The sequence below is a fragment of the Solanum lycopersicum genome, chromosome 12 (assembly GCF_036512215.1).
Source record: "Solanum lycopersicum chromosome 12, SLM_r2.1".
Taxonomy (NCBI): Eukaryota; Viridiplantae; Streptophyta; class Magnoliopsida; order Solanales; family Solanaceae; genus Solanum; species Solanum lycopersicum.
Genome location: NC_090811.1, coordinates 23,483,999 through 23,511,437, shown reverse-complemented (window position 1 = coordinate 23,511,437; position 27,439 = coordinate 23,483,999).

The window sequence follows — 27,439 nt, the reverse complement described above, 5'->3', positions numbered from 1 at the left end:
TTACTCAAGAACTAGAATTATAGGACTATAATTCAGCCTAATTCATTCGTGATTAATACAATAACATCATATAGTAGTAATTGAACCAATAACCAAGTCAATTGAATCAAGATTAACAATTCATATCAAGATCACAACCTACGGTTAAGGGGTAAAAGTCATCTTCTACAAACTAGACCAAACCATCAAGATATGTCATAATTAAGTTAGATTACATGTTAATCTATTCTTAATATCAAAAATACATAATAAAAAATTAATTCACAACATCAAATTCGTATTAGGTGAAAACCCACTTGAAAACCCATCTTTTGATATCAATTTCATGGAACCCTTTGAGGAAAGAGGTATGAAAGGTGAACAGATCACATACCTTTCTAATTGATGAATATTGATGTAGGAATTTTATACTTTTAATCCATTGAACCCACCTCTATCTAAGTCTTCAATGGGGGTTTCTTTGGGAGTGAGAAAGAAGAGAGAAGGAAGAGAATTTTTGGTTTTGGGAAATATGAGCTTAGGTTAGTCTAATTAGGATACGGTCTTTATATTGGTTATTAATGAAAATAATTAGACCTCCATAAACCCATAAATAATTAACTAACCATCTAAATAATTAATATTACCCAATTAAAAATGGGAAGAAAATCACAACCCTCACAGATGAGACCCTGATCGTCAATCTGTCTGTGAGTCGATGGTCATTGTTCCCCCTCCGTGCTCACTTCATTATTTGATTTACAGACTGGTACACATTGAACATTAGCCAAAAGGTCTATGTTTTGGTCGACGGATGGAAGATATGCCCGGTCGATCAACCTACGCCACGTCGATTCCCCTCGTGAGTGCACACTTCCCAAGAAGTCTTTGACCACAAAGAGCAAGGGTCCTCCTCAAGGGACCCTGGTTGGTCCTTGGTGGTCGTGCCCGTATGTTTCAAATATGAATCAACTTAAATACATGTTATAAACCCTTCCACAAATTTTCATCATTTTCCGACTTCTAAAAGCTAGTCAAATAGGGTAAGGCACGCTATTACCTCCTTGAACTAGTTTCCGGATGTCATGTCGTTCTTGGAATTTTTGGTTTCTAGACTCAATAAATTAATTATATTAATTAAAATAGACCTTAAAACAGTGTCTATACCTTATGATACTTATGTTAGGATCTACAACACGTCTTGGATTTTCAAAGTGTTACATTATTTCACCTCCCCACCAGGAACATTCGTCCCCGAACGACACTAAATATCTTTTGAAGGTAGTAATAGACCAAAAACTAGCATACCATAAAACAACAATACATAACAACATCAATCACATCATCTACACATGGAAATTCAAAAGCTTCAATTACCATACATAAGACTCAATATTACATTATAAAGAATATCCTTTTTAAAACAACCAGAGGTCAACATAGCATTTATGAGTCAATTATGCCAAAGTTTAACTTTCCAAAAAGCTATATATAATTCCAAAAAGACTCATCATATAAAAATTCACAACATAACTCAAACAAGCTGTCACGACCCAAATCCGAGCCGCGACTGGCACCCACACTTACCCTCCTATGTGAGCGAACCAACCAATCTAACCCTTAACATTTCAACGTATATCAACAGAAAGTAATGCGGAAGACTTAAACTCATTAATAAAAACAATTCAAAACTATTATTATCATCCCCAAAATCTGGAAGTCATCATCACAAGAACATCTACAATCAATGACTAAACTAAGAGTATTCTAAAAGCTAAAAATACATAAGAAGCTAGTCCATGCCTAAAGTTCAAGGCATCAAGACTTGAAGAAGAAGATCCAGTCCAAGCTAGAAGCATTAGCTCACCCTGAATTTCTGATGTAGTAAGACTGGCTTGAATTACTATTGAGTTGAAGATGATGGCACGTTTGCTGTACTCCACAAATAAACAAGAAGGAAACATAAAAGTAGGGGTCAGTATAAAACACGGGTACTGAGTAGATATCATCGGCCAACTCAAAATAGGGAAAATTATATATCAATATTATCGTAAATCAACTATAAAACTCAACATGTAGCCACAACAAGTATTATAATAATCAATAAGTACCCTCAAGTTCATCCATGAGGGCTCAAGCCTCAACAACATACTCATTTGGGAATTATGTTCGTTAGATTGAGTATATTAACATCTTTCAAGATTCATTATCTTTAATTCTCTTGTGTCGGTACGTGACACTCCGATCCCTCATATTCATTATTCCTCTTGTGTCGGTACGTGACACTCCGATCCCCTAATTCTACGTGTCGGTTCGTTACACCCGATCCCCTAATTCTACGTGTCGGTTCGTGACACCCGATCCCCTAATTCTACGTGTCGGTTCGTGACACCCGATCCCCTAATTCTACGTGTCGGTTCGTGACACCCGATCCCTAATTCTACGTGTCGGTTCGTGACACCTGATCCCCTAATTCTACGTGTCGATTCGTGACACCCGATCCCCTACATCATTCTGTAAACCATCAGGCCTTCTCTATACCAAGGCATCATCAATAATAATGTATATTAAAGTTTCCTTTCAAGATTTGGGATTCAATATTTTCATCATGCTTATCTTATAACAATCACATAATCATATTCACGCAAACATACAATTAAGCATATAGTAGGGTTTACAATACTACCAATACATATCATTCTCTATTAAGAGTTTACTATGAAAGCATGAAAACCATAACCTACCTCCACCGAAGATTAGTGATCAAGCAAGCAAATTTTTCTCCAAGCTTTGTTTCTCCCTTCTCGTTCGATTCTCCCTCTCTCTCTTGTTCTTTGTATTTTCTTTATTCCAACCCTCTTTCTTTTACCCTAATTAGTATATAATTAAGAATAAAAGATGGCAATAATACCTCACTAATTAACTTAGGTTTACCTCTTTTAACCCCTCAAGAATTTGAGTTATTAATATAAACCCACGAACTTTATAATTAAGGCAAGAATAGTAAAAAACGTCCCTTAAAACTTAACCAGAAATCCGACTCTGCCTGGGATTTGTGCAACCTGTGACGGGTCGTCGTGCCTGCGACGGTCCGTCCTGCAGGTCGTCGTAGAGTTCAGAGACCCAAATTTCCACTAAGGGTCTGTGACGGTCCGTTACACCTGTGACGGTCCGTCCTGCCATTCCGTCACAAAGTTCAGAGAGTCGATTTTCAGTACCCAATTTCAAATTTTCTAAGTGTTTTGAAACGAGACCCTGCGACGGTCCGTCGTGCCCAAGACGTTCCGTCGTGGGGTCCGTCGCTTCTGCCAGTTTTTCCAGAATTGAAGTCTGTTGCATAAAACGACTAAACGGGTCGTTACATTAGATACCAATTTACCCATCGTTCGTCCCCGAACGATCAAAAGAAGGAAAACAAGGGCGAAAAGGAGTACCTGAATCTTTAAACAGATGTGGGTATCTTTCTCGCATATCCGCCTCCTTCTCCCAAGTGGCTTCTTCAACCGGTCGATTCTTCCACTGCACCTTGATGGATGCAATCTCTCTTGACCTCAACTTGCGAACTTCTCTATCTAAAATAGCAACAGGCTCCTCCTCATAATACAAGTTCTCATCAAGCAAAACTTTATCCCAACGGATGATGTAGTTTCCATCCCCATGGTATCTTTTCAACATCGACACATGGAATACCGGATGTACTCCGGACAGCCCTGGGGGCAAGGCTAACTCATAAGCCACTTCCCCTACTCGCTTGAGTACTTCAAATGGTCCAATGTACCTTGGACTTAGTTTACCCCTTTTTCCAAACCGCAGCACCCCTTTCATGGGCGAAACTTTCAACAAGACTTGTTCACCTTCCATGAACTCTAAGTCTCTAACCTTTCGATCTGCATATTCTTTTTGTCTACTTTGCGCCGCTAGAAGCTTTTCTTGAATAGACTTCACTTTTTCCATCGAATCCCTCAAAAGTTCAGTACCCCAAGGCCTAACCTCAAATGCGTCAAACCAACCAATGGGAGACCTACATCTCCTACCATACAATGCTTCGAACGGAGCCATGCCAATGCTTTAGTGATAGCTATTATTGTATGAAAACTCCGCTAAGGGTAGGAAGCTATCCCAATGGCCACCAAACTCTATCACACATGCACGAAGCATATCCTCCAACACTTGAATCGTCCTTTCAGACTGACCATCGGTCTGAGGATGGAACGCAGTACTAAGGTCCAATCTAGTACCCAATTCCGCATGCAATGTTTTCCAAAACTTAGAAGTAAACTGCGTACCTCTATCTGATATGATGGATAGTTGAACCCCATGCAATCGCACCACTTCCGAGATGTAAAGTTTGGCTAACTCTTCTGCATTGTAAGTTACCTTGACCGGAATGAAATGAGCAGATTTAGTTAACCTATCAACAATCACCCAAATGGAGTCATAATTACCCATTGTCTTTGGAAGACCAACCACAAAATCCATTGCAATTCTTTCCCACTTCCATTCCGGAATGGGCATTCTCTGAGTGTTCCTCTGGGCCTTTGGTGTTCATACTTTACTTGTTGACAGTTTGGACATTTGGCAATAAAATCCACAATGTCATGCTTCATTCTACTCCATAAAAAGTGTTGTTTTAGGTCACGATACATCTTGGTTGCACCCGGATGTATAGAATACCTTGAACTATGAGCCTCTGTCAGAATAGTGTTGATCAAATCATCGACGCGGGGTACACATACCCTTCCCTTGATTCTCAAAACACCTTTCTCATCGATTTGTGCTTCCTTAGCCTCTCCTCGCAATACTTTATCTTGAATTCTGCGCAGTTTCTCATCATCAGACTGTCTTCCCTTATTCTTGTCAAGAAAGGAAGATCTTGCCTCCACAGAAGCCAACAATCCTCCCCTCTCATTTACTTCTAATCTCATCAAGTCATTAGCTAGAGTCTGAACCTCTCTAGCCAATGGGCGTCTAGAAGCTTGCAAGTGAGCTAGACTTCCCATGCTTCCCGCCTTCCTACTTAAAGCATCCGCTACAACATTCGCCTTCCCCGGATGATACAAGATAGTGATATCGTAGTCTTTTAGTAACTCCATCCATCTCCTCTGTCTTAAGTTCAAATCTTTCTGAGTAAAGACATACTGAAGGCTACGATGATCCGTAAAGATCTCACACTTAACCCCATATAAATAGTGTCTCCATTGTTTTAATGCAAACACTACCGCGGCCAATTCCAAATCATGAGTGGGATAGTTACGTTCATGCACTTTTAATTGTCTTGAAGCATAAGCAATCACACTCTTCTCTTGCATTAGTACTGCACCCAAACCAGAATAGGATGCATCACAATAAACAATGAAGTTCTTACCCTCTACTAGCAAGGTAAGGATAGGTGCGGTAGTCAACAAAGTCTTGAGCTTCTGAAAGCTTTCCTCACATTCATCCGACCATACAAATGGGACATTCTGCTTAGTCAAGTTGGTCAATTGGGAAGCAATAGAAGAGAATCCCTTGAAAAATCGGCGGTAGTAGCTAGCTAACCCAACAAAGCTCCTTATTTCTGACACATTAGTGGGTCTTACCCAATTCTTCACTGTCTCAATCTTAGAAGGATCCACCATCACTCCATCCTTAGAAACCACGTGCCCCAAGAAGGACACCGCATCTAGCCAAAACTCACACTTAGAGAACTTGGCATAAAGATTTTTCTCCCTCAACATTTCCAATACCATTCTCAAATGCTCTTCATGTTCCTTCTTGCTCTTTGAGTATACCAATATATCATCAATAAATACGATCACGAAGAGGTCCAAATATGGCTTAAAAATCCCGTTCATCAAGCTCATGAACGCAGCAGGGGCATTCGTAAGACCAATGGACATCACTACAAATTCGTAATGCCCATACCTCGTTCAAAAAGCAGTCTTTGGCACATCCGTTGCCCGTATTTTCAATTGATGATAACCGGATCTCAAGTCAATCTTAGAGAAGACACAAGCACCTTGTAACTGATCGAACAAATCATCAATGCGGGGAAGAGGATACTTGTTCTTGATGGTTACCTTGTTTAGTTGTCTGTAGTCTATACACATTCGAAAACTCCCATCCTTCTTCTTTACAAACAAAACCGGAGCACCCCAAGGAGATGCACTTGGTCTATTGAAGCCTTTGTTCAATAACTCTTGAAGTTGTGCTTTTAACTCTCTTAACTCCGCGGGAGCCATTCTATAAGGGGGTATAGAAATGGGGCGAGTACCGGGTTCAAGATCAATACAGAAGTCAATATCCCTATCCGGTGGCATACCAGGAAGATCTGCAGAGAACACATCCAGAAACTCACGAACTACTGAAACCGACTCAATCGAAGGTACTTGGGTAGTGTCATCCTTGAGATGTGCCAAGAAGGCTAAACACCCTTTACTAATCATTTTCCTAGCACAAAGAAAGGAGACGATGCGAACCGGATTGGGAGTGTAGTCACCCTCCCACAGTAACGGGTCTTTCCCAGGCTTGGCTAACGTCACCATTTTAGCATTACAATCCAAGATTGCAAATTGCGGAGAAAGCCAAGTCATACCCAGAATCACGTCAAAATCATCCATTTCTAAGATAACCAAATCTACATAAGTGTTGCTCCCCACAATGTTTACTAAACAAGACCTATATACCTTTTCAACTACCACAGACTCACCCACCGGAGTAGAGACACGGATAGGCATACCAAGTAATTCACAATGTAAATTTAGACAATTAGCAAATGAAGAAGATACATAAGAAAACGTGGATCCAGGATCAAACAATACAGAAGCCATGCAATCACAAACCAGAAGATTACCTGTGATGACAGCATCAGATGCCTCCGCTTCAGACCGCCCAGGGAAAGCGTAACACTGGGCCCTATCGTTCGTCTGTCCGTTTCCCCTACCATGTTGTGATGTAGTGGCCCCAGTTTGGCCATTACCTCTGCCGTTTTGGTTACCACCATTACCTCGACCACCACATCCTCCAGAATAACGACCTCTACCATGACCACCCCTACCTCTAGCTATTGGGGGTCTGTAACTTGGTCTGGGACAATTTCTCCTAATATGTCCAATCTCCCCACATCCATAACATTATTTGGAGTCGATCATATGCCCCTCGGAGAAGTGTTGATCGGTCTGAGGTGGTCCCCCAACTACAGTCTGTAGTGAAGACTGAATTGGTCGGACTGAGTAACTTCCCGAACCTTGTCCTCTAGTGTAAGAACCATTAAACTCACCTCCCTTTTGAAGCCTTTTTGATGTCGATGTTGTGGTGAAGTCGTCTGGCTTCACTCCTTCCACTTCTATCACAAAGTCTACCACCTCTTGGAAGGATTTTGCCGTTGCCGCTATCTGTAAGGCCGAAATCCGCAATTCTGACCTCAACCCCTTCACAAACCGGCGAATCCGCTCTTGAGGACTGAAACAGAGTTGAGTGGCATATCTGGATAGTGCACGAAACTTAGCCTCATAAGCATTAACCGACATCCTACCTTGCCCTAGGCTCAAGAACTCATCCCTTTTCCGATCCCTCAAAGTCCGGGGGATATACTTCTCCATAAACAAACTATAGAATGAGGCCCAAGTCATAGGTGGTGCCTCTATTGGTTGACACTCGATATGTGACCGCCACCACATTTTGGCGTTCCCCTGAAACTGATAAGTCACAAACTCCACACCAAATCGTTCTACTATACCCATCTTGTGTAGTAACTCGTGACAGTCAACCAGAAAATCATAGGCATCCTCCGATTCAGCACCCTTGAAGACCGGAGGTTTCAATTTCAAGAACTTACTGAAAAGTTCATGCTGATCATTTGTCATTATAGGCCCAATAGTCAGACGTGGAAACGTGCCTATTTCCAATGGAACATCCATGCGGGGAGCCATAGTAGCCGCATGTTGTACTTCTGAAACCGGAGGTGTTGGCGCAGAAAACAGTGGAGGTGCCTGACTTTGATAAGATAACCCGCTAAGATAAGCCAGAACCTGATTGATCATCTCTGGGGTAGGTTGGGGTGGCGTTTCATCATTTTGCACTTGTTCAGTTTCCCCATCCTCCCCTTCTCTTATTACTTCCTCAGTCGGTGGGGGAGTCACTGCCCTAGTATCAGATGGGCTAGGTGTTCGTCCTCTCCCTCTAGAGGACGTCCTCCCACGACCTCTACCACGGCCCCTCGCCGCTGTTCTTCCTCGAGCCACAGCCCCGGTGGCTGGCTCCGTTGTTTCCTGTCTGGCCGGTGCTGGTGTTGACGTAGTCGTTGCTCTAGTTCTAACCATCTGCGAAAGAGAGTGAAGATGGTCAGATACCAATTCGTATCGCCCAGATACCAATTGGTAGTAGCACGAAAGAAAGAATGAAAGAGTGAAATTTTTTTCCTAAAGTCTTATAGCCTCTCAAGGAAAAGTAAAGGCGTCCTCCTACCGTTCCTTAAGACTCTACTAGACCTGTTCTTGTGTGATGAGACCAACGAACCTAATGCTCTGATACCAAGGTTGTCACGACCCAAATCCGAGCCGCGACTGGCACCCACACTTACCCTCCTATGTGAGCGAACCAACCAATCTAACCCTTAACATTTCAACGTATATCAACAGAAAGTAATGCGGAAGACTTAAAATCATTAATAAAAACAATTCAAAACTATTATTATCATACCCAAAATCTGGAAGTAATCATCACAAGAACATCTACAATCAATGACTAAACTAAGAGTATTCTAAAAGCTAAAAATACATAAGAAGCTAGTCCATGCCGGAAGTTCAAGGCATCAAGACTTGAAGAAGAAGATCCAGTCCAAGCTAGAAGCATTAGCTCACCCTGAATTTCCGATGTAGTAAGACTGGCTTGAATTACTGTTGAGTTGAAGATGATGACACGTTTGCTGTACTCCACAAATAAACAAGAAGGAAACATAAAAGTAGGGGTCAGTACAAAACACGGGTACTGAGTAGATATCATCGGCCAACTCAAAATAGGGAACAGTATATATCAATATTATCGTAAATCAACTATAAAACTCAACATGTAGCCACAACAAGTATTATAATCATCAATAAGTACCCTCAAGTTCATCCATGAGGGCTCAAGCCTCAACACCATACTCATTTGGGAATTATGTTCGTTAGATTGAGTATATTAACATCTTTCAAGATTCATTATCTTTAATTCTCTTGTGTCGGTACGTGACACTCCGATCCCTCATATTCATTATTCCTCCTGTGTCGGTACGTGACACTCCGATCCCCTAATTCTACGTGTCGGTTCGTAACACCCGATCCCCTAATTCTACGTGTCGGTTCGTGACACCCGATCCCCTAATTCTATGTGTCAGTTCGTGACACCCGATCCCCTAATTCTACGTGTCGGTTCGTGACACCCGATCCCCTAATTCTACGTGTCGGTTCGTGACACCCGATCCCCTACATCATTCTGTAAACCATCAGGCCTTCTCTATACCAAGGCATCATCAATAATAATGTATATTAAAGTTTCCTTTCATGATTTGGGATTCAATATTTTCATCATGCTTATCTTATCACAATCACATAATCATATTCACGCAAACATACAATTAAGCATATAGTAGGGTTTACAATACTACCAATACATATCATTCTCTATTAAGAGTTTACTATGAAAGCATGAAAACCATAACCTACCTCCACCGAAGATTAGTGATCAAGCAAGCAAATTTTTCTCCAAGCTTTGTTTCTCCCTTCTCGTTCGATTCTCCCTCTCTCTCTTGTTCTTTCTATTTTCTTTATTCCAACCCTCTTTCTTTTACCCTAATTAGTATATAATTAAGAATAAAAGATGGCAATAATACCCCACTAATTAACTTAGGGTTACCTCTTTTAACCCCTCAAGAATTTGAGTTATTAATATAAACCCACGAACTTTATAATTAAGGCAAGAATAGTCAAAAACGTCCCTTAAAACTTAACCAGAAATCCGACTCTGCCTGGGATTTGCGCAACCTGTGACGGGCCGTTGTGCCTGCGACGGTCCGTCCTGCAGGTCGTCGTAGAGTTCAGAGACCCAAATTTCCACCAAGGGTCTGTGACGGTCCGTCACACCTGTGATGGTCCGTCCTGCCATTCCGTCACAAAGTTCAGAGAGTCGATTTACAGTACCCAATTTCAGATTTTCTAAGTGTTTTGAAACGAGACCCTGCGACGGTCCGTCGTGCCCAAGACGTTCCGTCGTGGGGTCCGTCGCTTCTGCCAGTTTTTCCAGAATTGAAGTCTGTTGCTCAAAACGACTAAACGGGTCGTTACACAAGAAAAATTGCAAACCATTAGCATACTTCACTATAAGTCACTATAATGACATAAAAAACTCACATTTTTGAAAACATAACTAAAAATCAAAACAACATCAATTTTAGACATTTTTTTCATTATTAGTGAGAACAAATAACCTTAGTTATCAAATAGATGAGGGTGACAAGACTTCATGTTGGGCACGGGCTCCTATATTGCACCCTCAACTAGGTGATTCTTCCATAACACCTTCACGGAAGCCACCTCTTTGTTCCTCAATTTCTTTACTTTCCTATCAAGGATTTGAACCGGAAATTCCCTATAAGAGAGGTCATCCATCACACCAAGACCCTCAACAGGAAGAATAGATTTAGAATAACCGATACACTTCTTAAGCATAGAAATATGGAAAACTGGATGAACCGAAGCTAATTCAGTAGGAAACCTTAGCTCATCAACAACCTTACCAACCCGTTGAAAGATTTCGTAGGTACCCACATAAAGTGGAATCAACTTCATTTTCTTACCAAATCTAACCACCCCTTTCAAAGGCGAAATTTTTAAATACACTTTATTACCTTCCTCAACTCTAAGTCCCTTCTCCTATGATCGGCATAAGACTTTTGCCAACTATAGGCCATTTTCAAGCTATTCCTTATAATACGAACTTTCTCCAAAGTCTTATAAATCAAATTAGGACCAAGAAGAGAAGGCTCACCCATTTCAAACCAACAAATAAGAGACGTACACCTCCTACCATACAAGGCTTTATAAGGAGCCATGGATACAAATAAATGGAAACTATTATTGTAAGTAAACTCCACAAAAAGAGAATGTTTATCCCCATTTATTGAAATCAAAATACAAGCTCTAAGCATATCCTCAAGGGTTTGAATAGTATGTTCTGCTTGACTATCCATTTGAGGATAAAAAGCGGTGCTTAGCTTCACTTTAGTACCCAACCCTTCTTAGAACGACCTCCAAAACCTAGATGTGAATTATGTACCCCTATCCAATATGATGGAAAACGGAATACCATAGAGACACACAATCTCATCTATGAAGATGCTTACATAATCCTCTGCCGGATAAGTAGACTTGACGGGAATGAAATAAGAGGATTTGTTCAACCTATCCACAACCACACATATAGAGTTATATTGATTTTATGGACGAGGCAAACCTACCACAAAATCTATATTGATGTCTTCCCACTTTAGAGTAAGAACTTGTATTTCTCGAAGTTAACGACCCTACTTTCGATGTTCAACTTTCACTTCTTGGCAATTTGGACACTTAGCAACAAATTATTTTATGTTCTTTTTCAAACCTTCCCTCCAAAATACTTCCCTAAGGTTATGGTACATTTTTGTGGAACCTGGGTAAATGGACTAAGGGGACACATGAGCTTTCTCAAGGATCTGATTTCTCAAACCATTTATATTGGGAGCACACAACCTTCCTTGATACCTCAAGTCACCATCCCCCCAAGGAGAATGACTCATTAAGCTTGCCTAGAATCGATGCCTTAAATTCCATTAATAGTAGATAAAGATGTTGTTTTGACTTCATCTTAATTACCAAAGATTACTCAGAGTTATGATGCACCATAAAAAATGTTCCAACCTAACGCCCAATCTATCCCATCTATGAACATCTTTCACTAGGTCTTTCTTGGATTCATCTAAATGAGAAACCATAACTATGGATAAATGAGTTAGATAATCTGCAACCATATTGGCCTTGCCATGGTGATAAAGAACACTTATGTCATAATCCTTCAACAATTCCAACCACCATCCTTGTCGGGGATTTAACTCCTTTTGAGTAAACACATATTGAAGACTCTTGTGGTCGGTATACATATCAATATGAACACTATATAAGTAATTCCTCCATAACTTCAAGTCAAATACTACGACAACTGATTCAAGATCATGAGTTGGATAGTTTCTTTCATTAACCTTAATTTGTCTAGAAAAATAGGCTATTATTTTGCCATGTTGCATAAGCAGACACCCTAAACCATCTAGGGATGCATCACAATACACAAAAAAACAATTTGTACCCTCCGATAAAGTAAATAACAGAGCGGAAGTAAGCCTATCTTTCAAGATTTTGAAGTTTCTCTATGTAATGCCCTAAAACAAACTAAGGTAAACTAGAGCTTCGTGAATGATTGTTGACTGAATTTTAAGTTAAAACGAGTTGCATTAGTTTTTTGAGGTAGGTTGTGAAGTTTGGTTAATTTTGGAGGTGAAACGTTCGAGAACAGCCATGGAGTTTGCAAAGTGTGCCTAAGAGAGTGTTTGTGTGTCTTGAGGTGATTGAGAGTATTTTACGTGTTCTTTTAAATCAATATTGATGTGGGATATTCCTAGGACCTAGAATAATATGTTTAGGGGTTTAACATTTTGGTACGACCACACCTACAGCCCAAAAGCGTGCCCTAGAGGAGGGCCCAAGACATGGACAAAAATTGCCTAGGCAGTGTTAACCAAAGAAACCAAACAATGGACAGTAGGTCAACCTACGGCCCGTTGTCTTGGTCCATTTATTGGACCTGCAAGTACAGTTGCCCAACATCCAAATGGAACTATGTCTCAACCTGCGAGACCCCACCAATAGTCCATCCTTTGATAAATGGTCCATTGGTCGGTCCATAGATAGAGACTGCCCCAGAAGTTGTCCCTTTCATGTGAAGTCTTGGGGTGTTTGGTAAATTCACCCCAAGTCTTTTAGGACCCTAGGATAATATTTTTGGGGTTTATTATGCACATAAAATTGTTTCAAACCCTAAGAATTTATTTTAGACTTGATTTCCAAAAACCCGAAACCCATCTCCCTTAGAATAGTCTCTCAAGTTACCATGGAAGCTAGAAGTGAAGAAAGAACAAGGAGGGATTTTGGTGGTCGTTTATTCATAAAAAATAATTGGTATTTCTTAAATGTGAGGTATGGTATCCATACTTGAACTCTCTTCCATTCAAGGAGCCCCTTTCTAAAAGATTTCAAACAGAGATTTCAACCCTAGTTTCTTCTATCTTCAAATCTAAATATGGGTCTTGCATGAAAACTTTTTAAATGACTTAATATTGATGTTCCTAATGTAAATTGATGATTTTAAGGTTAAACTTTAACTAAATCAGGTTAAAGCTTTTCATCAAATTTTGGCTTAAGAAATGGGTTAAATGAGCATGAATTGGTAATTTTCGAGCTTTGGTTTCTTATGGTTGATATTATTGTTTTGATACTGACCAAAGGGATTTAATATGATGAAATATTCAGTAAAATTTTATAGGTGATGAAAGCTTGGATTAAAGGGTAAGGTGGTTATTGTCGTTTAGCTTTAATTTGGAAAAGCTTTTGAGTGGTATGGTCCACCTTTTTAGTGGCGACTTTTACTTGAATGGTATGAATGTGAAGTTACTTTTTTTTTATGAACTAGGACATAAAATATTGTTATATAAAATAATATGATAATAATGTTATTCTTGTTTAATGTGCCTTATGAAGCTATTGTGTGAATTAGGCTAGAGAGCATGCTTAAATGATGTTATTCTAGTTAACTGTTTTATGAAGCTTGTTATGAGATGTATGCTAAGGATTATTTCTAAAGGACCTATATGATTATGTGAAGCATGTAAAGTGTGTGATGTGATGAATGAAGGTCTAAGCATGCATAGAAGTTAAATGTAAATGAAATTATGTTTACGTGCAAGGTGTGCTCACATGTACAGACACACTCAAACATGAATGAATGAAGCTAAGTTAAGTCTAAAAGGGAAGTTTGGGGTGAACTGTCTTCGTGATTTGACATGAAGTGTTTAGTAGCAACCCCACTACATCCTAACAGCTTTCTAATATAGGTCGGAGGATGAATGATTTCATGAGTTGAGATGTAGTGTGTTCACTAGCTATCCTTAATCTTTAGTTTATTATGTTTTGAATCGGTGAAATTTTATGCCTAGAAGCGAGAGGATATGAAGAAGAGGTGGATACACTTCGTGATTTGAGAATTGTCTTCTGATGTACCTCTTGAAAAGAGTACTCCTTGTTAGTAGAGAATGAGTTACTTAGTAGATATCTCCTTATCCCTTAACTATGCACCCACATAGGTGTAGCTGTTGGGATAGCAATGTAAAATCAAAGAGAATAACATCATTCTATGAAAGTGAGGATCCTTCATCCGATAGAGGTTAATATCAGGATTCCATGTCTATCTCATGGTCTATGTCGGTTAATCTAACTACCAGAAAATAAATGAATGTTCTAAGTTTTCTAACGGAGTGTTCTACTTAGGGTAAGTAATAGAATGGGACGTTGATTATTCATTGCACTAGGTAGGCATTCCAAAAGGGGAGTCTTGTTGAGTCTTATTTGAATTGAATTAACTAATTCTCCTAAAATAAGGTATACTTAGGGTAGGTGAAGATATGGGACACTATTTATCCATTGCGCTAGGTAGAACCTTCCAAAAGGGGAGTCTTGGTTCCAAGTCTTATAAAAGAGTGTACTACTAGGGTAGGTGGTGGTATGGGACGCCATCTACTCATTGCACTAAGTAGGCATTCTTAAAGGGAATACTTGGTGTGTTGTTGGATATTCTTCTATTGTATTGCTATTGAGTGGGTGCGTGTTCTCCCGATGTGAGTATGCCAAAAGGGATGTAGTCTTGAGGGTTGCTTTGGTGTGTATTGGAGGAGGCATATGCGTACTTCGTTAATGTTCCATATGATATTTTGCTTCTATATTCATGAATGTTTTAATTATTTGGCATGAAATATTATTTTACTAAAATGTCCCTTTTTGCATGTTTTTGCATATTCCATACTTAGTACATTATTTTTACTAACCCCATACTTTTCTATACTATGTAAGTATAGGTGATGGAAGGAAGGTTGAAGTATATAAGTCAAACCTTGAGAAAGTTCCTCTCAACACAAAGTGTGTCCTCATATATTCGAGAGCATAATCCCTATCGTTTTAGTTTCTTTATGATAAGACTTAGTATGTATTTTCTTTTATTGTAAAGGGTCATGTCCCTAAAATAATGATGTTTTGTCTTAAGTTGGCTTGTGACGATGAGATTTTATTGGTATTTATAAAAGATTTCTTTTTATGTTAAATGTCGTGAAAAGTTTTAACTCCTCTATACTCTTCATGTATTATGTAATCAACGATAGTTAAAGGGATTGTACAAAACCCCAAAGGGTCAAGTAAGCCTTGCCATGAACCGAGGGTTCTCTCTAACTTCTGTGGGGTACTTTTGGGTCGTGAAACTCTCACATGCCTCCGACCACTCAAATTTCTTACTCTTTTAGGTCAAAGTAGTCAAGGGTGATGCAATGGACGCAAATCCATCCACAAACCTCTGATAATAACACGCTAGACCCAAGAAACTCCTAATGTAAGTTGGAGTCAATGGTCTAGGACAATTTTTCACCACCTCGATTTTCCTTAGATCAACCTCAACTCCCTTACTAAAGATGATATAACCAAGAAACTCCACCAACCTCAACCAAAACTCACACTTGCTAGACATGGCAAATAATTGGTTCTCCTTAAGTACCTGAAAACATCAACCTCAAATGGTTCATGTGAGCACCCTCATTTTTTGAATATACCAAGATTTTGTCAATGAAGACAATGGAAAATGAATATATGTAACTTCAAAACACCCTATTCATGAGATATATAAACGCCGCTGCTGCATTCATGAGATAAAAGGATATGACTAAGGACTCATAGTGACCATATCTAGTCTGAAATGTCGTACTTGGTACATCCTCACCTCTCACAATAAGTTTGTGATACCCCGATCAAAGTCAATCTTAGAAATGTAGCTTGTCTCTTGGAGTTGATAAAACACATCGTCAATCCGAGCGATAGGATACTTGTTTTTTATTATGCATTTATTGAGTTGGCTGTAATCAATACACATTCTTAAAGACGATCCTTCTTCTTCATAAAAAAAAGGATCACCCCATGGAGAAATACTAGGTCTAATGAAGCCTTTGTCTAGTGAATCTTTGAGTTGAGTTTTCAACTCTTTCAATTCGGCCGGAGATATCAAATAAGGAGGAATTGAAATGGGATATTTATCAAATGACAAGTCGATACCAAAATCAATTTCTCGTCTTGAGGAATACCGGGAAGATCATTAGGAAAGACCTCTGGAAATTCCCTTGCTATATCGATCGACTTATTAAGAGGAATTTCGGAGTATAAATCATAAAATCTTACTATATGGTGTAAACAACCTTTAGAGATCATTTGACAATCTTTCAAACATGAGATGATACGACATCTAGGAATCAAATTTCCACCTTCCACACTAAAACGAGCTCATTTGGAAAGTTATACTTCACCACCCTAGTTCAAAATCTTAAGAGGCAAAGCAATAATGCAACCAATACATACCCAAAATGACATCAAAATCAAGAATATCAAGTTCTACTAGTTCAGCAAAAGAAACTATGTTGGGAAACTTTATAGGACAATTTCCATACACCCTTTTTGCAACAACCTACTCACCCACTAGGTTAGACACTATAAAAGGTTCATGCAATATATCGGGCAAAATGTCAAACTTTTTCGCTATTAGAGGACTAACAAATGATAAGGTAGCACCCGGATCAAGTAAGGCATATGCATCAATAGAGAAGACTTTAAACATACATGTCACCATGTAAGAGTGCGTCTCTTGATCAACCCTAGAGCGGAGAGCATTAATGCAATTCTTCTTCGAAGCCTCATTTGAACCACTTTCTTGAGCTTTACCACTACCCTTGTCTTGAACCCTCACATTAAGGCAATCCCTAAACTTGTGAATACTTTTACCACAACAAAAACAATTTTTCATTCCATTAAGACAATCACCATAGTGCTTCTTCCCATAGTTTCCACAAGTTGGCTTCTTTGTTGGTGAACTAGTATCCCTTCCCTTTTAAATCTTAGGGTTATACATACTATCATCCTTTGCCTTAGGGAACATAGAAGGAAATTCATTAGAAACCCTCGTCTTAACTTATGCTTGTCTTGAATCTCAATACAACTATTTGAAGAACCACCATCAAAAGATCTTTCCCTCTTGACATCTTTAATATTCATCTTAGCCCTTGCCTCTTCCATTTGTTGAGCATGAACCATGATACTAGAAATTTTCATATTTTCATGTAGCACAGCCGAATGAAATTCCTCTTGCAAGTCATCCGACACTCTAATGTATCATGGCTTCACGGTATTTTCAATGCATTTTCCTTAAGTTTAGTATGTATCTAAGTCCTATTTGAATTGGTTTTGATATAGTTTTCTCTTTTTTTGTAGGAAATCTGTCCAAAAGGAGAACGTGGGAGAATTGTGTTGAAAATTGCAGAACTGACGACCTAAGGAGCCGTCAACGCTCAATCATGACCTCAACGGTCCGTAAGTAGCCACCGTCATATGGAGAAAAAGGTCGCTAAAGAAAGTTGGTGAACTTTGACTAAGTGGGAAGCTACGAAGGCTCTCGACGAACCGTCATAGCCATCAACGGACTTTCTTGCATGCAACACACTCTCATCCATGTCCTTCGATGGTAACAAATTTTTGGTGAAGAAACCAACAAAAAATGAAGTTAAGTATGTAACGACAGAGGTCCTCGATGGTCTGTCTCTCCAGTCGTCGACTCAGACGCGTTTTTGGGCAGATTTTCCTTAAATATAGTTTCATTTTTTTTAAAACATTATTATTATAAATACTTGTAAAAACCTCGTTTTTGGGGTTAGACTCTTTGATATTTTCTAGTTATATTTTTCCAAGTGTTGAATTTTTGGATTTTGTAAAAATTACTTTTTTTTTTGGAATAATTGCTGCAAATTTTTTGATTAATTAAAATAATGTTCTGGATTTTCTTCAATCTCATCATAGTATGTGCATGAATTCTTATCTAATTCATATGAATTGTGTGATTTTTAACATGGGTAACTAAACTCCATAAGTAGGGTTGTGTGAACCATGGATAAATAACAAGGTAAAACCTAGGTAAACTAACAATTCTCGAATAGTGTCTTGCATGTATTGATAAATCTTTCGTTTAGAAGTCTTTTTAACGAGTGCACGCGTTAACACTTGCCTTGTTGCTACTTGCAGAACTAGTGAGGTAGATAATAAGAAAAGAATTATCCATGCATATTAAGTATATAGTATCTAATTGGTTACTGTCGTTCGGTGCGAAGTAAAAACTAATCCTAACACCAATTATTATGCTTAATATGATGTAAAGGTAAGGTTTAGTAAAGGATACATACATAGCCGTACCAAGGTGCGGAGTGAAATTCCCTAGTTGTCGGACCAAGGAATTATGGATACATAACTTACCACTTTGCATGTAAGATACTAGGAAAGAATTGTTATGACTAGAATTACTACGTTATGAACCCTTGTAGGGAACACTTAATCCCTAGTTAGTCTCATTACTTGATAAAAATCAAAACTTTGAACCTGTTACTTATTTACTTAGAAATAGCAAATTACATTTATTGCTTTAAACTCCCCTTTTTCTTACTTGTTTCTTGGGAAGGACTTGACCAAAATAGAAGTAATAATAGGTTAGAGTTAAGTCTAAATTATTTTCCTCATTGGATCGACCCTAACCTTACAGTTGGATTCTTTATTTGATACAACCGCTTATACTTCTTTCCGAGAAGTAAATTTGAGCGTATGAAATATTGGCACCACTGCCGGGGAAAGTGGCCTTTAGATTAATTTTAAGCTCATTACAAAAGTTTAATAAACATTTTCCTGATTTTATTTTTCCTCTTTGTTTTTATTTCTTGCATATCAAACTTCCGTGTATGACAAGTACGTAGAGTAGAGGAGAATACATACTCTCACCCGACCCCGAACTAGAGATTATACTCCACATAATGAATCACAATTTCGGTATTCTTCATTATGATCAAAACCCAGAACTTTCACAATCGAGTGATGCTCATGATCAACTATTACCTGAAAATTGTGGGAAGACAAAATATGGAGGAAACCTCCCTCTCCAGGCTCTCAAGAGTATTATAGGAGATACGATAATGTTACTTACTCTGACGGGCCACTTGTCTTGCCTCCCCTACAACACAGACATACATTCCTGGTAACTAGTAGTCTGATGCAAATGCTCACTGTTAGAGATTTGTTTTCTAGGATACCTTTTGAAGATCCACATCCTCACATCACTAAGGTGAGGTCGATGTGTAAGTGTTTTGTAGAGAGGCCTAATTTGAATAGGGTTGAGAGTGTTTCCTCTTTTAGTGATGGGAGAGGTCTCTATATGGTTTACCAAGCTCTCTTATAACTCAATCTACACTTCCAATCAATTGAGGGATGTGTTCTTTGCACGTTACTACCCGTTTTCTAATAATATAAACTGCAAAGATAGGGTGAACAACTTTGTGGCACTATTGGGAGAATCGGTAAGTAGTTCTTAGGATAAGTTCACCTCGTTCTTAAGAAGTGTCCCCAATCACCGCATAAATGATGAGTCACTAAGAGAATACTTCTATTAGGAATATGATGATAATAATAAAGCAGTACCTGATACGATAGAGGTTGGTTCTTATGGGGGGTGTCCTTATGGTGAGATTGCTCAGACGTTGGACGAAATCTCCTGAAATAATAAATCTTGGAGCACTAGAAAGTCAAACTCTAAGAAACACTTTTCTAGTGCAATCTATACACAACCCATCCACATATAAGATTCGTGAATAAATATCTCAAATAAGAACTAAGCTTGGGTTGGTGTTGAAGCACCTCACTAGGGTGTAGAAAAGGTAAATGTGGCGAACTACTTGTCTAAACCCCCACCGATAACTGATGACTATTACTATGAGGAGGACTCTTAAGTGGTAAGTGAGCAGTTATGGGGTTTCTGACTAAACGGCCAAGGCTCGAATCAGGAGAATTGACACAAAGGTCAAGGAAATCAAGTTTGGAACTATAGTAATTACAACCAAGAGGGTAATTATGTACGAGATAGTAAATACAACCGCGACAAAAACTTCAACCGGGGTATCTATGATAACAGAAATGATAGGAGTTGGCCCTATGTTCAACCTCAAAATAGTTAAGTTGCTCCTAGGGATAGTGGAGGTATTATGGCGCGAGTTGAGGATATATTACAGAAAATGATGAGGAGGTTTGATGCGAGTGATGAGCACACTAAAGAGTTGAGGAGTAACTTAGAGAGTACTAGGCAAAAACATGATACACATGCAATCTCGATCAGGCATCTTAAGTTGCAAATGGCCCAATTGTCTTTGATTGTCAACCCAGACAAACCGGCTATTCTTTCTAGCAATACTATCCAAAACCCTAAAAATAATAGACATTTTATGGCAGTCACAACTTGAGGTGGTAAGCAAACCAATGACCCATCGGTGCCATCTGATGTAGAAAATGTGATAAGAGGTGATGATAAGGTAGTGGAGGTTAGTGGTGAGTTAGAAGGTAAAACGGGGAAAGAAGTTGAGGTACCCCAAAAGCCTAGACCACCACCTCCATTCCCACAAAGGTTAGTGAAAAAAATTGAGAATGGTAAATACCAACATTTTATCACTATGCTCAACAACTTTCCATCAATGACCTTTTGATAGAAGCTCTTGAACAAATGTCAGGTTATGCCAAGTTCATGAAATATATGGTCTTTAAGAAAAGATCAGTAAGTTTTGAGGATGATGACTGAAAGAAGAATTGTAGTGCTACTCCTACAAGGTCTCTAATGCAAAAGAAAGAAAATCTGGGTGCCTTCACTATTCCATGTACAATCGAGTTATTACACATTGCGAAAGCATTATGTGATCTTGGGCAAGCATAAATCTCATGCTTTTTTCTATTTACAAAAACTTGGGTTTGGGTGACCCAAAGACCACTGCGATGTGGCTACTGATGGCCGATCAAACGGTGAAGAGTCCAATTGGGATACTCTATGATGTGCTAGTAAAGGTGGTGTCGTTCATATTTCCAGTTGATTTTGTGATTCTGGATTATGAGGTTGATTTTGAGGTGCCTATTATTCTGGGGAGGTAATTAAATTTCGGTTGAACAATGAAGAAGTGACTTTCAACATTTGTAGGTCCATAAGGCAAAGTGGTGATATCCAATCGGTATCTACCATATCTTATAGGGATGAAAAGTAATATGAGGTACAAATATCAGAGCATCTGGATGTAAAATCACTAGCGGCAATGATCATGAATTATGAGAGTGACTATATTGCATAGTATAGGTCATTGGTCGCGAAACTTGATCGAGGTGATGTTCAGTTTATACCAAAGAAGTTGTAAATAGATATGAAGCATCGCGATTCTCCACCCATGAAACCATCTATAGAGAAGGATCCAAAAGTAGATATTAAGGCTTTACCACCTCATTTGAGGTATGTATTCTTGGGAAAAGTTGACACTTTGCCGATAATTATTGCAGCAGATTTGAATGTGAATCATGTCAAGAGTTTGGTGGAAGTGTTAAAAAGGTTTAAAAGATCTATTAGATGGACTATTGAGGACATTATTGGAATCTCTCACAGGATTTGTTCGCATAAAATCAAACTCATGCCCGGTCATAAGCCAAGTATTTAGCAAGAGAGACGTTTAAATCCACCTATGCAAGAGGTGGTGAAAAGGAAATCATTAAGTGGTTTGACACTGGAGAGATATATCCAATCGCCATTAGTAGCTGGGTATGCCATGTTCAGTGTGTACATAAGAAAGGGGGAATGACTGTGGTCCCCAATGAGAAAAATGAGCTTATTTTGATTAGGCCGGTTACTGGATGGAGGGTATGTATGGATTATCGGAAAATTAATGCATGGACCGAGAAAGACCATTTCTTATGCCTTTTATTGTTCAGATATTAGATAGACTTGCAGGAAAGAGGTGGTACTGATTTGTTGATGGCTATTCGGGTTATAATCAGATTTCTATTGCACCGAAAAATCAAGAGAAAACCACATTTTCTTGTCCATATGGGACCTTTGCATTCAAGAGAATGTCATTTAGGTTATGTAATGCACCAGCCACATTTTAGAGATGTATGATGTCAATATTCTCCAATATAGTATAGGACACTATAGAGGTGTTTATTGATATTTTTTCAGTGGTTGGTCACTCCTTTGAGCGTTGTTTGAGTCATTTTTACAAGGTTCTTAAGAGGTGTGATGATTGCAACCTTGTGCTTGGTTCATCGCATTTCAGAGAAGGGTATAGAGGTTGATCGAGCTAAAGTTGAGGTGATAGAGCGACTTCCTCCACCTATATTTGTAAAAGGTGTGAGAAATTAGGGAATGCAGGCTTTTATCGGAGGTTCATCATGGATTTTTTCAAATATTGCTCATCCTTTGTGCAAGTTTCTTCAGAAAGAGTGTAAGTTACATTTAGATGAATCTTGTATGAAGGCATTTGCTGAGTTGAAGGAAAAGTTGGTCTTTGCACCTATCATCATTTCTCCGGAATGAAGCAAGCCTTTTGAGGTGATGTGTGATGCGAGGGGTTTTACTCTTGGTGTGGTATTGGTACAAATAAGGGACAAAATCCTTCATCCCATTTACGATGCTAGTAAAACCTTTAATGAAGCCCAAAAGAACTACATCGTGACTGAACAATAGCTCCTTAGTAGTCTTGGCTTTAGAGAAATTTCGCTCCTATTTGCTTCACACTAGAGTTATAGTGCTTACTGATCATTGTTCTTTGAGATATTTGATGGAAAAAAATGTGAAACCGAGGTTGATTCATTGGGTATTACTATTTCAAGAATTTGACTTTGAGGTAAAATATAGATTAGGGACCAAAAATCAACTTGCTGATCACTTGTCCCGATTAGAAGATGAAGCAATGAGAGAGTTGCATGAAAAGTCTGAGAATGATGATACTTTCCCTAATGAGCATGTACTGGCTGCCACCCAAGACTGGATTCCATGGTTCGCAGATCTTGTTAATTGTTTGGCTAGTGACATTGTCCCACTGGACTTGTACTTTCATCAAAGTAAAAAGTTCATGCATAATGTGAAAAACTTCTTTTGGCATGAGCCATTATTATATAGGAGTTATGCTGATGGGCATATTCGGTGTTGTGTGCCAGAAGTTGAGATGTTGAGTGTTTTGGAGGCATGCTATACTTCGCTAGTAGGTGGGCATTATAGTGGTATTCGGACTACTCACAAGATCTGGCAATGTAGCTACTATTGGCTAACCATCCACCAAGATGCTCATGAGTTCACCAACGCATGTTATATATTCCAAAAAGATGGTGGCATTTCGAGAAAGCAAGAGCTACCCCTAAATTCCATTCTTGTGATTGAGTCTTTTGATGTGTTGGGCATAGACTTTATGGGCCCTTTTGTGAGTTCTCATGGGATGAATTACATTCTTGTGGCATTGGATTATGTGTCTAAATTTGTGAAAGCTCTTGCGCTCGCGAATAATGAAGTGAAGAGTGTCACCACATTCTTGAAAAAGAACATATTTTCCAGATTTGGCACCCCGAGGGCTATTATTAGTCATAGGGGATCTCCCTTTTGCAACAAGCATTCTAAGGGATTATTGGAATAATATGGGGTTCGCCATAATGTGGCCACTCCTTACTATACTCAAACTATTGGGCAAGTTGAGTTATCAAACATGGAGATTAAGAAAATTTTGTCAAAAATGGTGAATACTAATAGAATGGATTGCTCAAGGAGGCTTGACGATGCTCTTTGGGACGACCGGACATAATACAAGACTCCCATAGGTATGTCTCCGTACAATATTGTATATGGAAGGCTTGTCACTTACCGATCGAATTAAAGCATAAGGACATGTGGGCAATGAAGAAGTTGAAAATGGATTGGAATGAGGCTGCGGAATAGAGGTTAAACGGGTTGAATGTGCTTGATGAATTTCTCTTGAAGGCATAAAAAAGTTCATCCCTCTATAAAAATAATATGAAGAAGTACCATGACCAAAAGATTGAGAAGCGCAATTTTTGGTAGGGGATTTGGTGCTTTTGTGCAATTCTAGGTTGCGTTTATTTCCGGACAAACTCAAGTCCAAATGGACTGGTCCCTATTTGATCCCCCAACTATTTCCTCTTGGTGTGGTTGAGTTGGAGAATAATGAGGGTGTAAGGTTCAAGGTGAACGGGTAGCGAATAAAAATATATATAGGGCATGCTGAAACGGTGAACGAAGTGATTGAGGCATGCAATCTTAATGAAGTCTGAATAATCAAGAGTCCTCCATCGTGCCGCGATGGTAAATCAAGAACTTATAGGGAGGAAATCCAATATGTATCCTCTAGCCAACTATAGGTTTTTCATGATTTTCTAGGCATAGTTGCATTATTTTTTTATTTTATTACTTATGTCACGTCTTAATGTTCCTTTATTTTTCTTTATAAGTGCTCGCTAGAGAATAGATTAGGGTCCGTGTCAAAAAAGTGTCCAGAAAATAAAAAAAAAGATTAGCTTAACGTGTGTTAAATGTGCAGGTATCAAATCACATGAAATCTGCAGAAAATTGGTATGCTGCATCCATCGACGGACCGTCGGTAAGATCCGTCATGCCCAGGTATGTGTTTAAAATTTTCCAAGTTAGGGCACCCAAGACGGACCCACATGATGGACCGTCAACCCTTTGATGGTTCATCGACAAGAAATCATTGCGTCTTTACACACCGACCCGACCCGACCCATTCGGCTAAATATTAATAGTTTTAAACCTTTAAATTTCCCACCTCTTCACATAACTCTTCATAACTGTTTCCCTCCTTATTTCCTACAATTTCTCCCCACTTCATTACCATTAACTCCCATTCCCTCTCCATCTTTTTATTTCCCACATTTTCCCCAAATTCCCCCAATCCCTTTCTCTTCCAAATTCTCCCATTTTCTTTGTTCCTTTGTTGGTCGGTGTTCGTGGTGGTTGTTTCTGTTGTTCTTCTGATCTGTGAATTAACTATTGTTAATTTTTTTTGTTTTCTAATAAAACTTGCTGTCTTATTGTGTGGGTCTCAATTTTATACACTTATTTTATGCTAGAACTCACCCTTATAGTCCTAAGTTCTCGTAGAACATTGATATTAAAAAGGAATGGTGGTGTTTTGTTAAAAAATAGTGTGTGTTTTCTAACCTAGCTTGATAGGCTGTCAAAAATTGAATGCTCAAATTTTAAAATTCATGCCCTACAAATAATGGGATGCCTGGGTAAATGCTTAGTAAACTTAGGCTTCTTAGAATACTTCAACTTAGTATGATAGGGTATCCAAGTTTGGCTTCAAAACTGTGTTCCCTGAAGATTAGAAAGAGACCAAATCGACGGATAGTCGGTCTCTCGAATGACTGTCATTGGGGTCTGTCACCCCTAACTTCCCTTATTTAATCTATGTATCCTTTAATGGACCCCTATGATTGACAGTCGTGCCTTCAATGGTTAATGTTGCACAACTGTCGACACTATTAGAACCTTTGTTTCTAGTGTTTTCAAATTTTAACTCTCAGTGTCCCACGACGGACCCCTGTGACGGACCGTCGTGCGTTCGACGGTCCATCCTGCCCAATCGTCAACACTGTCAGAACCTTTGTTTTCGATGTTTTCAAATTTTAGTCTAAGTTTCCCTCGACGGACCCCTATAACGCCTGTCGTGCCTTTGAAGGTCCGTCCTACACAAAAGTTGCCACTATCAAAACCATTTCTTATGATCATATACAAAAATTTCAATGAGTATTCCTCGACGGACCCCCATGATGGACCGTCATTCCTCAGATGGATTGTCTATGGGTCCATCATGCAGTGCTGCAACTGTTGCACTGCCATTCCATTTATGTTTCTACTTTGTTGCTTTCGACTTTTGCATGTACTGGTGCTAATTGCTTTTCTCTACAGGTACTAATCAACAAAAACAAGACCGCGTCTACTTACTAGGGAGTTCCAAGTCCGTCGCCCCGTCTGTCTTGATGCTAATAGGCTTAAATAATGAGTGTGTCCTAGAGTACGTGTCACCAGGAACTCTCACTTTAACTGGTTCTTCCGCACCACCAGAGCCACGCCCATGAAGGTGGCGCCCTAAGGAGTCACTACCTTCAGTATGAAGAAAAGCGCATACTAACCGACACACCTTCTGGGTCTGCTGCACAGTCTGAGAAAGCATCTTGATCCAAGGATGCTTCCGAATCTGAGGAACTATTTGGTTCTGAGGATGTCTTTGGGTCTGAGGAGGCCTCTTCTCCCACCATGGCATCCCGGTCTACCTCATCTGATGAGGATAATAGGGATGACTCAACTCAAGACGCCCAGACTGACGTCCCTACTACGATTATTGATCAGCCCAACCGGTGGTGTGTCAAGGGGCAGTACCAAATATACACTAATGACAAGATGCACAATGACAACGGGATCATGACGCAGACCCTGACACTTGAGCTGCAGATCCTCATGGCGAGTCTTCCAACCATGACCTCCATCCATGAGTTATTCACCCGAAATTTGCTGGAGTTGATGGCTAGAGATGTAGGCCGCTATAGTGAGGAGATGGTCCGAGAGTTTTATGCCTCCTATGTGTAGACTCTTCGATCTCATCTAGACAGGCGGGTAGCCCCCCGCCAAACATACTCCTTTGGATTACATCTGAGTCCACGGCAAATGGGTTGACATTTCCTTATCGGGCATCTGTAGGTTTCTCTATGGAACGGATGTTGATGCCACTAAGACACCTCTCACCGCTGAGTTTGACTATCGGTGGAAGTTGATTTAATATTGTTGGTTCCAGCTTGAGCCAAAGTTGAGAGAGACCACCAAGCATTTGATTGCACAGTACCTTTCAGTCGATGCTCAGGATGCCGATTGGGTGTTGGAGCCCAAGGGAAGTATCAAGATGGCTAACCTCATCTTCATAGCCATGTTTTGCGGTTACAAGTCCGACAATGTCTTTCCCCCACTGCACCCTACAACATTTTAACTTGGGATCATGCGGTAGTGATGGAAGTGATGATTGCGGGTTTCGAGGTGGACTTCGCATGGCAACTACATGTGGTGATGCACGAGAGGGCCTTTATGGCCACTACTACTTACCCCATCCCGTGCATTATTTTTGCTTTGTGCAGGTTAGCAGGAGTGCCCGTCTGGAACATTGATGTTCTGAAGACCCCGTCTAGCATAGTATATATTA